Raw genomic sequence first — 13,099 nt, forward strand, 5'->3', positions numbered from 1 at the left:
CTCTGTTAATAAATATATATATTTATCATGCTTCAATTAACATAAGATTATTGGTACTTACATAGCCTTTATGCAAATGTGGGAACACATACTTCTGGAAGCTCACAGTGCACATTTTAGCTGTTTTTATTTGTCCTGGGAATTGAGAAAACTGTAGCTGAGTATTTGAATAAGCTGATGTATCTTTAAATAGCCCAAGCACTAGGACTGCCCAGTAACCTGCATGTATTAAAATGAAGCATGCAGCTTGTAAGTGTTCTGGGACTTGGAACAGAAATATTCTTTGTGTTTCCTGCTTCATTAAGCTATCCCAGCTTTGTGTGTGAATTCCCAGTTTGCTGGAAAGGTTACTGAGCTCCCATCTCTATCAACTGCAAATGATTGATTTCTTCTATCCTTGGGTATTCTTCCTGGCCATCTCTTTTACATTCATAGAGCAATGAGTTTGGATGCTATTTATATCTGTCCCTGGCAGTTGTTTTTTGGTTTAGATTGCTACAATACTTCACCTTTAATTTTCCCTTTGCTTTATTGAAGCAATTTGTATCAGTGATCTTAATTTGTGCTAATGTCACACTGTTCCATGTGCATGACTGAGTAGGGATCTTAGTTTTCCTCTTCATGTGAACTTTTCCCTTCAGGTCATCATTAATAAACAGAAGTTAGGAAATTATTTTTCAACAAAGACAAATGGAAACATTGTTACACAATTAAATAGAATATCCGTAATTGTTGTGTGAGTCAAACAGACGTGCTGTGCCCTGTCACTGTCACTCAGGTACAGACTGCACATCCTTGCAACTTCTACTGCCAAAACTTCATTAGTCAGATCAGTGCTTCTTTGGGACATAACATTTAAAGAATGCCAGCACATCTGAAATAATCTAACTGCTTGTACCTGTTGGTTTTCTGACTATTTGTGTGTGGTTTTTTGGTTTGGGAATGTTCATTGGGTTTGCCTGCACACACATGCATCCACTCGACCAGGTTCCTGGAGGATATGTGCACCTCCCACCACCCATGAGATGCTGTGGATTCTACAGGTTTGCTGCAGGACTTTCCATAGTTTTCTACATTCTTGTTTAAAAAAAAAAATCATGAAAAAATCATGTTCAAGTGAAGAACTGTAAGAGATGTGGCTGAGGCCTCATTCAGGTGTGTCTTTCCTAAGGATGAGAGGAAAGCATCACTTGGGTGTCAGGGGTTAGTTTTGAGATTCAGGAGATTGGTTTTTCACAGCTCTTGACCTTGAGAAAACTGTCATTCTCTGTGATTTCTCCAGTCTTACCTGTATTTTATGTTCCTTTCTTTTAACTCTGTTAGTGTGTGATGGTACCATGTCTGTAGTAGAAGGTCTAACACCAGGGTCAGGGACTGGTTCACTGCTGACTGCTGGAAGTGTTCTGGGAATGCAGACTTGGGGGAAAAATACAGTTCTTAAGCTAGGCAGCCCTATAATTTTATTCACAAAATATTGTTAGTTAAGCTTTTGTTCAGGCTGATTTTCTCCTTCCCTTTGGGCACAGAAAGAACTGGACACTTTTCAAGTGCATGTTTTCGGTGAGGAATTTCCCAGCGTGACAGAATCTCTGGTAGCTGCTTTTGTTCAGAGCTGAGCCCTTGCCAGTGGAACTGCCAGGGCAGGAGATGTGGGTCTGGGAGTTGTTACCTACTGAAATTTGTACGTGGGGGGTGATTCAGATGGGTGATTAATTTGGAATTTTATTTACAGTCAGTTACAGGCCTAAATGTACAATTTCTATCCAGACAGAACAGTCCTGGCAGTGATAACAGAACTGGGTCTGGCTTGCTTGGGGAGAGGAATTTCTCCCTTGGAGAGTAAAACCAGCTGCAGCCAGTTTCCACAGTTGTGAGCTTTGCTGGCACTAATGTATTATCACTAAACCCAGGATTAATTTTTTCTTCTTTTTTTCAAGATAAATTTCATTATAAAATTTTGGAACATCACCTTTGCCTCCCATTTAAATGAATAAATGTATCCTCTTTCTCTAATACCTAAAAGGTGACTTTGATTACCCCTTGAACACTGTCATGTTCGACTGGGATAACCTTAGCATACTAGAACACAAAATCAGATGATTTGTCATCTAAATTAAATGAAACTCCATATTAATTTGAAATATAACAGAATTCCATTCAAAACTTTCATGAAAGGCGACCGAGTGTTGCATTTGTATTTAATTGGGTGTGATGAATTCTTACACGTATTAGGCTGTAAAATTTTAAATTGCATTTTTTCATAAAAGGTGTTCAGCTACAGCTTTATTGCTACGTAAATTCTTAAAACAATGTTGTTGGTAAAGTCTCCCTTATTACATGTAGATGTGCACCTGTGTGATACTAGACCTTGTTTTTCCATTCCTAGATGTCTGTTTATAATGAGAAATATTAGGAGAATGGTACTAGCAGCTGTCGGCAGGCTCTTGATAAGGAGATTATCACACGTTAACTTTAAAGAGCCAGGAATGTATAATTCACACTTTAAAGAGTCAGGAATGTATAATTCATGGCTACTTGGTGGATTTTGCAGATGTCCCAGTTGTGTACAGTTGCTAATCGGTGTGACAGGACGGAAAACAAAGCTTGGAAATACTGTCACTTAGGTCTGTGGCAATCAAGAAACTGCTGTTTTAATGCAGCTTCTCTGTTTGATGTTCAGGAGAAAATCTCAGTCCTGTATTAAAAACGTTAAACTGTCTGGGCTCCCTATAAATATTAATTCCCTGAACACACAGAAGTCTGTGACGTTTCCTTCAGAAGAAAGGATTAGCTTTAATTTCACACAATGAAGTGAATCACTGTCCATTGGCTTCTGTAGGTGTCTGTGTCATAAGTGTCCCTTTGCTGTGCCACGTCTGTGCCCCCACTAAGGCAGCCCAGGAAATGGGTGCAGCTGCTTTGCCAGAGCTGGTTCAGCGGCGCTCCCTTAATGAGTGATTGAGTTCACTGTTAGCAGTAATGACTGCAGAGACATTTTATGGGCTGTTGTACATTTTCAGCCCTGACATTTTAAAAAGCCGCAGTTCCTATCTGTGACATGTCTGCGTACTGACGCATGGGCCCTTTCCTGCTTTTGTAATATTTATATAAAATTTATTGGCGGTAACTGCTATTACCCAGCGCATCTGTTTGGAAAGGTCTGTGTATCTCTGCACCATGGCTGAGCTGTTCAGAGGGGGTTTGGAACTTTCTGGGCGTTTTGCCACTCCTTCTGTCCGAACTTTGTCTGCATTTGTATCAGCTGCTTCAGTTAATGGTTGCTCGCTTGGTGTTAACATGCTGATTTACACTATAATTAAGAACGAGTAGGAGTTTATAAGGGAACTCAGAGCTCCTAAGTAACACAAAAATAATACTGTTTTAAACAAATTTCTAGAGATAATTGAGTGTAAATATTAGAATATCAAACAGCTTGTAGTCCGCCTCTTTTGATGGAAAGCCTTGTAATCAGTGTGCAGCGTGGCTGTTGTTCAGTGTGTTGTGTGGTAGCTGTGTTTGTATCACATCTTTCAGTGAAGAGACCTCACTTCCCATGACTGTTTCATATGTTTTGATGCAAGTTGTGACAGGGTATATACCCACACACTGGGTTGTGTAATGTAGATACCTCATGTTTGCCATCTGATACCTTACATAAAAGCAGACCTGTGTTGTCAGTCAGAACACCCTACATTTCTCTGTGAAATAAAGTAGCAGTTTAGCAAATGAAGATATAAGGTGAAGGAAGAAGGTGCTTAGGGAAAAAATTCTCTCTCCTCACCTCCTTGTCTCTTGGTTAAGAAAAGTAAATCACAGCAGATGCAAAATAGAGCCCAGAGAATGTTATTCAGTTCTGCCTGAACTTCTGGTGATTTATCTGTGACAAAGCTCCTGCCAAGGAACACATCCAGCTGGAGGGTGTCAGCTTCTTGTGATCAATAACAGAACATGGACAGACAAATTCATTTGGGAGCAGGTGAGCTCTTCTCCAGTGGACTCTTTTGCACGGGTGTAGCTGTTGGTACCTGGAGCTGTGCTCTGATGTGCTGCTGGGAGCGAGTTTTGGGGCTGGTTTGGGGTTGTAAGTGTGCAGTGAGGACTGTAGCCATGAATGTGCAGGTAATCTTTCTGTCACCAAATAAGTTACGTCATCCAAACTCTTGATTAGTTATTTTAATGCCAGAAATGCCAGACAGGAGGTCATTGGAGTGACAGAAAGAGCCAAAGATAAAGGCTTTCCATTCATGCCCTTGGCAGGATTTTACAGTGTGTACTTACAGGGGTATTGCAGCTGAATTAAAAGCAGTCTGCTTGTCTGTCCACACCATTTCATTGTCTCCTTTATTTTGGACTGCACTGTTGCCTCACCCTTGGCAGTGTTAATTGCCCCAGTTTCGGTGCAGAGGTGAAGGATCCACTCTGTGCCCCAGAACGGGTTCCAGTCTGGTTTGTGCAAGGCTGGCTCCTTGTCCCTGGGAGTGAGGTGGCACAGAGTGAGCCAGGGCCAGGCAGATGCAGTGCTGGACATGTCTGAAGGCTGCTCCTCACAAACTGACTGCCCAGAAAGCCTTTTCAGGAACTTGGGGGCAAGTTCAGGAGCTTTTTGAGTGAGGGACCAAGAAGGTGTGAGGACTGGATACCAGCACGGTCCAGGCTTGGTTGATGATGCAAACTAAGACCTGAGGACACAGGAGTGGCAGAACTGGTTGTGACAGTCCTTGGCATCCCAGGGTTGGTGTAAAACACTGATCTGTGGGCAGCACAGGCTTACAAGGGGCAGCATCAACACTTGTCCCTAAGCTTCCCTGTAGTCCAATAAGCTGCTCACGTTTGAATAACTAATTATGTTTACTGCAGTAAGACAAGAAGGAAGTGTGGTTGGGATGCAATTGTGGAACTCACTGACTGGCAAGAAATGGTTTTGCTGAGAGATGCTTTACTTTCCCAGACATTTTTGCAGTGTTAGTGCCTTGATGTTCTGTTAAGTTCCTTATTCTGAAAATATTTATCTTAATTAGTTATTATAGCTAAAGACTAATTGTCTAATTTCTTTTTTTTTTTTGTCATTTCTTGGCGAGTGAACATAAAACTGCTCAGTCTTTAACAGTGTGACTGGGATAATTAGTTACAAGTGAGAGATAACAAGCAGTCTGAAAAGGCATTACAGGTTTTTCTCCACCTTTCTCATCTGAGAGCTGTAAGCTACTTGATTAAAATCAGCAATAAAAGTATATCACTGGCATGAAGCAGCATTTTTGTAATGAAGCACAGGTATTTTATTAAATGTAACAGGGTCCAAGCTGGTGGGTTTCCCCCTCTCCCCTGTGTGCCAGGGTGTCAGATGGGCAGCACCAGGGGGTGGGAAGGGCACTTTGCAGGATAGCCAGGAGCACTCAGTGAGCTCCAGGCTTCAGGATCTGGGGCTCAGTCTCTGAGCTGGATCAGCTGATCCAGAGCAGTGCTCAGTTCCCAGGGCACTTGGACTCCTCCCATGGAATACAGCACAGCTGGTCCAGCTGTTTGCCACATCCCACCCAGCACTGGGACTGTCCCTGTTCTCACAAACACTGCTGAGAGAGGGGAATGGAACACGTGGGTTTGTACTGAAAAGACAGGTGGTTTTGTCTCAATAACCGGCCCTGAATTTCAGGCCACACACACGTGGTTGTCACTAGAACACCCCTGATGGGGGATTTTAGATACATATTCTTGAGGTCTTGTCAAGGGGGCAAATGCTGTTTCTCCCAGGTTATGTGATTAAAAAAAGACTCAAAAGCCCACAGCTGTACATGAATTGCTGTAGTGGGACTGGGTCTTACCCCAAGCCTTAGGCAGCTTGTCTGCTTGACTCTGAATCAACAGCAACAAAAATATAGGTGGAAAAGGAGGAAAGAAAAATCAAGGGAAGTATTCTTTCCAGTAGCTTTCGTCTGCTCCAAGCGACACTGAACATAAATCATTATTTCTGGCTTAAAAAGGGGGAATATTTTAATAAAATGCATAAAATTAGCTTACATAGAGAGGAGATAGCCATATTGTTATGAGACAAAAGCTCAAAGAAATTAGGCTTCAGAGAAATGCTCATCTTCCCTCAGAGATGTACAGTTTTGTTTTAGCACCTGTTTGGTTACAGTGAGTCTGCAGAGTTGAAGTGTTTTCCTTGCTTGCCACTCCTGTTTCTTTGGCCTTAGTGCACTTTGCAGGCAGAGGAGGAGCAGGGAGGAGGCTCTAATGATGGAGCCCTGTCAGGCTGGCAGAGGAAGGGCAGTGTCTGCTTTATGGGGAAACTTTACCCTGAGTGGAACCAGGAGGATCTGCAGGAATCAGCTGCTTGAATGTTCTTGGTCTGGGAAAGAGAGCAGGAGGCTGGGAATCCAAGCCAAAGGATCCTGCTTGTAACTGTAGGAGAGACTGCTGAGAGAAGAACTGCTGCAGTGGGAATCTGCCTGGAGCTCAGACAAAAAGGGAGATATTGAAAAGTGATGAGTTCCTTCTGGTGATTCAAGGGTGAATGTCTTCCTGCCCTAATTTCTCTTATTTCCTGCTGCTAGAAGGAAAAATGTCAAACGAGATGAGGTGTATTTGTGGAGCCACAGTTGACATTTTTAGAGCCACTAGATGGCATTTAGACCTGGCTGACTGAGAATGCTGTGGTGTGTGCTGACGAGGGAAACAGCTTTGGATTTTAAATCTATGAGTTAATCAAGAATTAAATATGTATTGGATTGAATTCTAAGTTTAGGAATGTGTGATATATGCACATATGGGACATATGGCACTAGGACAGAAATCAAGAGGACTGGAATAGCCAGTTAGTCAACCAGGCTCCTTCTACACAGTTTACTTTCCATATTCCAGTTCTGTGGGATTTTCCTGGGATTTCAGGTAATGGTGAAATAGATGACAGAGGTAATGCTTTTTGGTAAGCCAGCATGACTCAGGAAGGGAAGGAGAACCAAAGGAGAGATACAATAATAGATTTCCACTATATCATGTAAATGATGTCAGTTATTTAAAAATATCTGCTCTTCCTACTTTCTCTAGATGGAATAAAAATGTCTTTATGTTTTTTTTTCTTTTCTCTGACAGAGTTATCATCGAACCAGGGGAGAATTTCCATCTTAAAGCCACTGCAAGAAAGGAACACTATAAAAGGTACTGTGTTTCTGCAGTTGAGTTCAAGTCTCTTGAGTATCTTGCTGCTTTGTCATTATGTGTGTTCTTAAGTCACAATCCTTTTATTAAATTGTCTTTACACTTCTCAGAAATTCCTTAGTTTGCATGCTATTGAGGGCCTACTGAAATTTGTTTAAAATAGTGGTAGAGTGGTTGAGGAGCAGAAAGGAGGGAAATACCTGTGATAGATGTGAAACCTGGCCTTGGGACAGGAGCCCCTGGGATGGTTGGTTGTGTTGAGATGAGGCACTGCCAGAGGCAGAATGTGAGAGCTGAGGGACACAGGGGTGACAGTTGTCTTTTGTGACTTGGTGCCATCTCTGATCCATGTCTCCCTTCTCTTGCCATGGGAATCCTCCTTTGGCTTCATTCTACCCTGGCAGAGCAGGGCTGTCTCTGACTGTGTGACTTCTTCCCACAGCCCCATTTTCAGCAGGTGGACTCTCAGCATTCCCCTCCTGTCCCGTTCTCCACTCAGGCTTGTGCTTTCCAAAAATCCTAAGATGTGTCTTCCTCTCTCCATTCCCTCCCTGCCAACTGTGCCTCAGCCTTTCTAGATCAAAAGGCCAGTCCTCTGGTTGCTTAGAGGATGACCATAAACATTTTCAGCTGCTTCAAATTCACCTCAGTGCTTTGGTGTGTCTGTTTTAAATCTGAGGACTTGATAGGGAATAATGGGGTTTAAATATAAAAGTACTCTGTTGTTTATTTTCCTGAAATATTGCTACCTTCTGTGTACTGCTTTATTTTTCTCAGTGTAGGTGGATTATAGTTTGAGCCAAGCATTCCTTGAAAATAATCCTCTGAAAAACAAGTATCATGTTACTGATTTTTATAAAGCTCTTTCCATTTTAATTTGATTGTTTTTAGATTAAACATTGTTCCTTTTGTATATGTCAAATCAAAAAGTTTTATGGAAAGTAAATAGCCCATTTCAACTTCCAAAGCTGTTTGTAGGAAAGGTTCTCAGTAGAGTTTACATTGTATTTACTGTCTGAGTTGTTTGGTACTTAGCTCTGTTACTAGTCTTAATGAAATGAGTTAAAAGTGTTTATTATAGCTGGAATACATTCCTGTTTATACAGTGCAAGATTTTAATTTTGATATAATAGAGGGAATTTGCTTTAAACGTTTGAAGTGGTTAGACAGTTAAGGCAAAATTATTATTTTTCCAACTTAGCACAGTTATTAGTAGAACAGTTATTAAAAAGGAATGTTTGAAAAGAAAGTTGGTTCTTGGAGAGGATCATCAATGATCTGGAAGAATTATTTGTGCTTCCCAGTAACTGTAATACTGGACATTAGTGATGTGTGTTCCTGGAAATAAGAAATATCCTTGATGGGCAGTATAAGCTACAAAAAGCATTAGGATTTAGTTAAAGATACAAATGCAGGACAGGCTTGGAAGGGGGGAGGTCAGAGTCTAACTGTGGCTGTCTGGAAGAAAATGGTCTGTCCAAAAGACCATTGGTGGTGACCCCCGAAATAAATGCAGGACTTGCCCAGTTCCTGCTGGTTTGCAGGTCGGGGTTGAGCTCAGCACAGAAGGTGTTTAGATGCTGTGTCTGTCTGGTCAGAATGGAGGCTTGTGACAAGGTCAGGTTCAGAACAGGGTTTCCATGAGAGAAAGGAGGGCCAGGGGAGTCCCTGGGGGTTTGCTGTGGCTGTTGTGGTGCCTGCCCAGGGTGGGGGTGACCCCTGCCAGACTCTGGGCTGAAGGCAGGCCCCTGTCCCTGTGCTGGGCTGGCACCCTGGGGCTGCTGGGTGAGAGCAGGGCTTTGGCTGTGTCTGCAGAGCCTCTGACAGGAGAAACTTGCACAGAAATTTCCCCAACTGATACAAAAAACAGCCCAATTATTCTCACTGAAGTTCTCCTAAAAGAGAAATTCAGCCTTGAAGGAAAGACCTACCAGGGAAGACTTCAGCCCAGAGGTTTAAATTTGGATAGAGCTACAAACCAGTGAATAAAATGCTCTTATAATGAAGACATGAATCTCAGTTGTGAAAATTGCCACTCTCAGTGATGTAATAAAAATAAGTTTTGGTGGCTGTGTGAGTGTAACCCTTGGCAGTGCAAGCACAGCCCTGCCCTGCTGGTCCATGCAAGGGGAGATCTAAATGAGTAAAGAAGCCTGAGTCTGGACTAATCAGTGGGGTTACTGGGGCATCTGGATTTACCCAGGGATAAGAACCAGACATGTCCTGAGGGTTATTCTGTGAGGGCTCCTTAGACTGTCAGTTTAACCCCACAGAAGCCAAGATTCTTGGCTTCCCAGGGATGAGGATTCCTGCCTTGAAGGCTCAGCAAGGTCTTGCAGCTGGAGAAGGGGAGGTGAAGTGCAGTTCTTGTGACATTGATGTTCTGCCCCTCAGCCAGGCAGCCCCTCCCTGGAGCAGGATGGTTCTGAGTGTGGAACAGGGACTGCTGCTGAGACGTGGGGGCCAAAATGCATCCTATGGAATGAGGACTTTGTCCAAGGCTGTCATTAAAATGTCTCTGTTTCTTCTGCCTTTAGATGTTTATGCATGAACGGAGTGAGTGTTCGAGGCATCACATGAGCTAAATACTTTTATTTGGCTCAGAAATTATTTATTAGTTCTCAAATGCATGTTTGCCTTGTAATACTAAAAAGCTGTGGTGTTAATCAGCACGAACTTGGATTGCATCCTAAACTTACAAGGGTAAGGTGAACTTGGAGTGCATTTTAAACTTGCAGATGCTGGGACAGTGAAGGGTCTGCTCTGCACATGCCACTGCAGAAAGCAGATCCATAGTTTCAGTCTCACACAGTACATTTACTCAATGCCTCGGGCTTCCAAACACAGCTTGGGGAAAAAAACACTGGATTTAGAATGAGACAGATGTTCCTGAGGAGAATTAGAGGTGGTGGGCCTCATTCTGTTCCTTCCCTCTCTTTGTATTGCTTTAATCTCCTCATTGATACTGTTCCTGGTTTAAAGCAATGTAAGGTCGAAACGGGGTTGTTTTTAATGGGAGAGGTGGAAATGCAGGAGAGTAATGCAGCAGGATAGGTTGGGAAGCAGCTAATAAAATTAATTTGATTTAGTAGCTTCAAGAATGAGACATGAATATTGGCATTATGTTCTTTCCTGTTTGTACTGATGTTTTCAGCTCCCTGATGGAGCAGCCACACAACCCACTGGATGTGGCTGTGAGAGGTAAATAAGACACATGGTCTGGAAAACAGCTGAGGGGTTTTGGTTTTGGGGTTTTTTTTCTCCTGAAAGCAGGTCAGAAACCACAGGAAGATGCTTGCTCTGAACACTTCAGAACTGTGAATTTTTTTTTCCTAGCAGTGCCAGTTTATTTTTTTAAAATGCTGTGGGAGACAGTAAGTATTTGATTGAGATGGGTTAAAGGATCTGTTTTCTCTTGATGCATTTATTTGCGTTCATCTTAAAGGTAGTAATTGGAAATGCCCCCATAAACCCCGAGATTGGAACCCTAGAATTAAAAAGCATTTGTTATTACCCAGGAATGTAGCTGTGCAGTTTTATTAGCCTTTCTTCTACTGTAATCTATGATCTCATTTAGCTGCATGCAGCCCTGTTCTTCTGAAACATAAAAAGAAGGAAATCTCTCAATAGCCTGAAATCAAATTATCTCTCTGTGTTAATCTACATGTAGAACACCCAAGCCCACTTCTTTAAAGGAAAATAGTTTTACTGATAAGCAAAGCTAGCCTGTGTGCTTTGGATACTAGAATTAAGTGGATTTTTGTGTGTGTGTGCAGAGTGCTATTTATAGCACCAATTAACTCCTCGTGGTCGGGGTAAGTCATTTGACACATCTGTTGCTGAGCTGAGGCACTCACTGTTCTGTGGGGTCGCACTTGGACTGTTTTTTCCTCTCCTCTCAAAATGTGTAGTGGAAGGACAATTTTCTGCCTAATGGCTCTTAGTTTAAATAAGCTGCCTGAGTGTGGTGCCTAAATAAGTTGTGTGCTGAGCCAAACAAGGGCATTTGGAGTGGGCATCAGGCTGCCTGAGTGCAGGGCTGGCCTCAGCCTTGGCATTTACCATTTTATTTATCTGTTCCATGGCAGCACAACAGTATCTTTTATGAAAGAGTTCTGAGCATCTGCAGGATTTTCCAGCCTTTCTGTGATATTTCAGTTGCTCTGGTTTGCCCATGAGAAGCTGCCTGGCTGTGGAAGTTGCCCACTGACTCTTGTTCCTGCGTTTTGTGAGCTGGGAATTCAGTGCTCATGAATACAAGGCTGTTCTCAGCTCTAGTTCCCCACATACAGCCACTTCCAGACACTCCTGTCAGGAGCCTTTCTCTGAAAATGGAAGCCCTTTTACCAAAACTCAAAACATCCTGACACCCAGAAAAATGAGGAATCTGGTGTATTGTTTAATGAAATTTTTTAAGTAGTCTGTGGAAGTAATTGCATGGGGTTATAACAGCTCGTGTTTGGCTTATTTGGGGCCAGATTGGATTGTATATTTATGAAGCCAAGCTTGAAAATACAGGGGAAAGACTGAGGGAGTGGAGTTCTGAACTGTGCTGCTTTTGATCTTTATCTTTTTCGCTTCCTCGCTGAAATAGCCTTGTTCTAAGGGCAGATGTATTGATTTTGGGTGGCTCTGCTTGCAAGGCAGGCTCTGCAGAAGGAAGCATTTGTGCTGAAGATGAGCTCAGTCCCAGTCCATGCCCCCAGCCCTGCCCAGGCAGCAGCACTGGTGCTTCATTGAAGGGCTGCTGTTATCCAGCAGGCACAGACAGAGGTGCTTCCCGTGCTGCTGGGAAGCCATTCCTGCAGGAGGGTGGTCCCAGTGGAATTCTGTGCTCGGACAGATGTGCAGGGGTGTGGCCATGGCTGCTCACAGCAGAGGGACAGGGGTGAAGTGTCTGCTGATGAGGGTGAAGCTCCATAGTCAGAGCTCCTGCTGAAAGCAGCTCTGAGAATACTTGGAAACCTGAATATCCATGAATCAGAAAGGGAACACAAAGTGCAATCCATTTTCAGGCAGAACTCCTTATTGATTTCGGTGGGGGAGACCTTTGAGAAATCAATGGCGTGCAGCAGCTTTAGTATGCAAGGACACGTGTTGTGGGGTGTTAAAGTGATCAGCTGTGAACTAATCAGGCTGGTAGCAATCATGTTTGGCAAGTTCCAACGCACAGGAAAAGGTGTCAGAGGTTTGGGAAGGAGCAAGTTTACTGTTTCTATTCCAAGAGAGATTGCAAAGTATGATCTTGTCCATTCTGCCTTTAATTTTCAAGTTGCATTTTGTTTCTATAGAAAACCAGAAAATATAAAGAAAAAGATAAATTTTTCTGAGGATAGGTAAAAACACAGGCCTGATCATTATGGTGTACAGTATTAAGCAAATGGAATTGCTGAAATCATCAAAATATTCAGAACTGTTTCCACGAGGTTGGTGCACAGCATTCAGCTCAGCTGGTTATTTCAGACTTGGCTTCTTGGTGTGGGGATGAAAGTGCTACCCAGCTACAGGGCATCAGTAGAAATCATGCAGGGCTGATTCTCTGTATGCAGAGAGTGAGGTATTAATGCTGCTGGTCTTTTCCTGGCCGTGGCTCAGATGGCAGCATTAACCCCTGGGAGGTAGAACAGTAGCAGGGGTTGTAGTGGGCACATTCCAACCCAACACCCTGAAGGCAGAACTGGCCCAGCTCTGCCTTGTTCCCTGTTCTGGGACTTACGAGGCTTCTACAGAAACTGTTCCACCTGGACCCCCCTTGGGAATACGTGAGGATTGTTTGTTTGCACCGAGAATTCACAGTTCACAGTGTGGATTTACAGACCATCACACCCCCATTAAACCTTAGTGTGGACACTCAGGAGGTGGGAAGGAACAGGATACTGTTTTATGCTTAATTAACACAAACACCAGTCTCTGAAGGAACTGTGGTGTAATGAACTCTCTGGGA

The 13,099-nt window shown here is 43.0% G+C and overlaps 1 protein-coding gene across 1 annotated transcript in view; it reads left to right on the forward strand.

Moving 5' to 3' along the window:
* Positions 1-7,090: 7,090 nt before the first annotated feature.
* ARVCF (ARVCF delta catenin family member) overlaps positions 7,091-13,099 on the forward strand; it is a 165,067-nt gene continuing 159,058 nt past the window's right edge. The window contains exon 1 of the mRNA XM_029961102.1: positions 7,091-7,155. The gene's annotated coding sequence lies outside the window, so the exon portion shown is untranslated. The remainder of the gene's footprint in view (positions 7,156-13,099) is intronic.

Source organism: Manacus vitellinus, unplaced genomic scaffold (genome assembly GCF_001715985.3).
Source record: "Manacus vitellinus isolate BGI_N305 unplaced genomic scaffold, ASM171598v3 scaffold_31_pilon, whole genome shotgun sequence".
NCBI classification, from domain to species: Eukaryota; Metazoa; Chordata; class Aves; order Passeriformes; family Pipridae; genus Manacus; species Manacus vitellinus.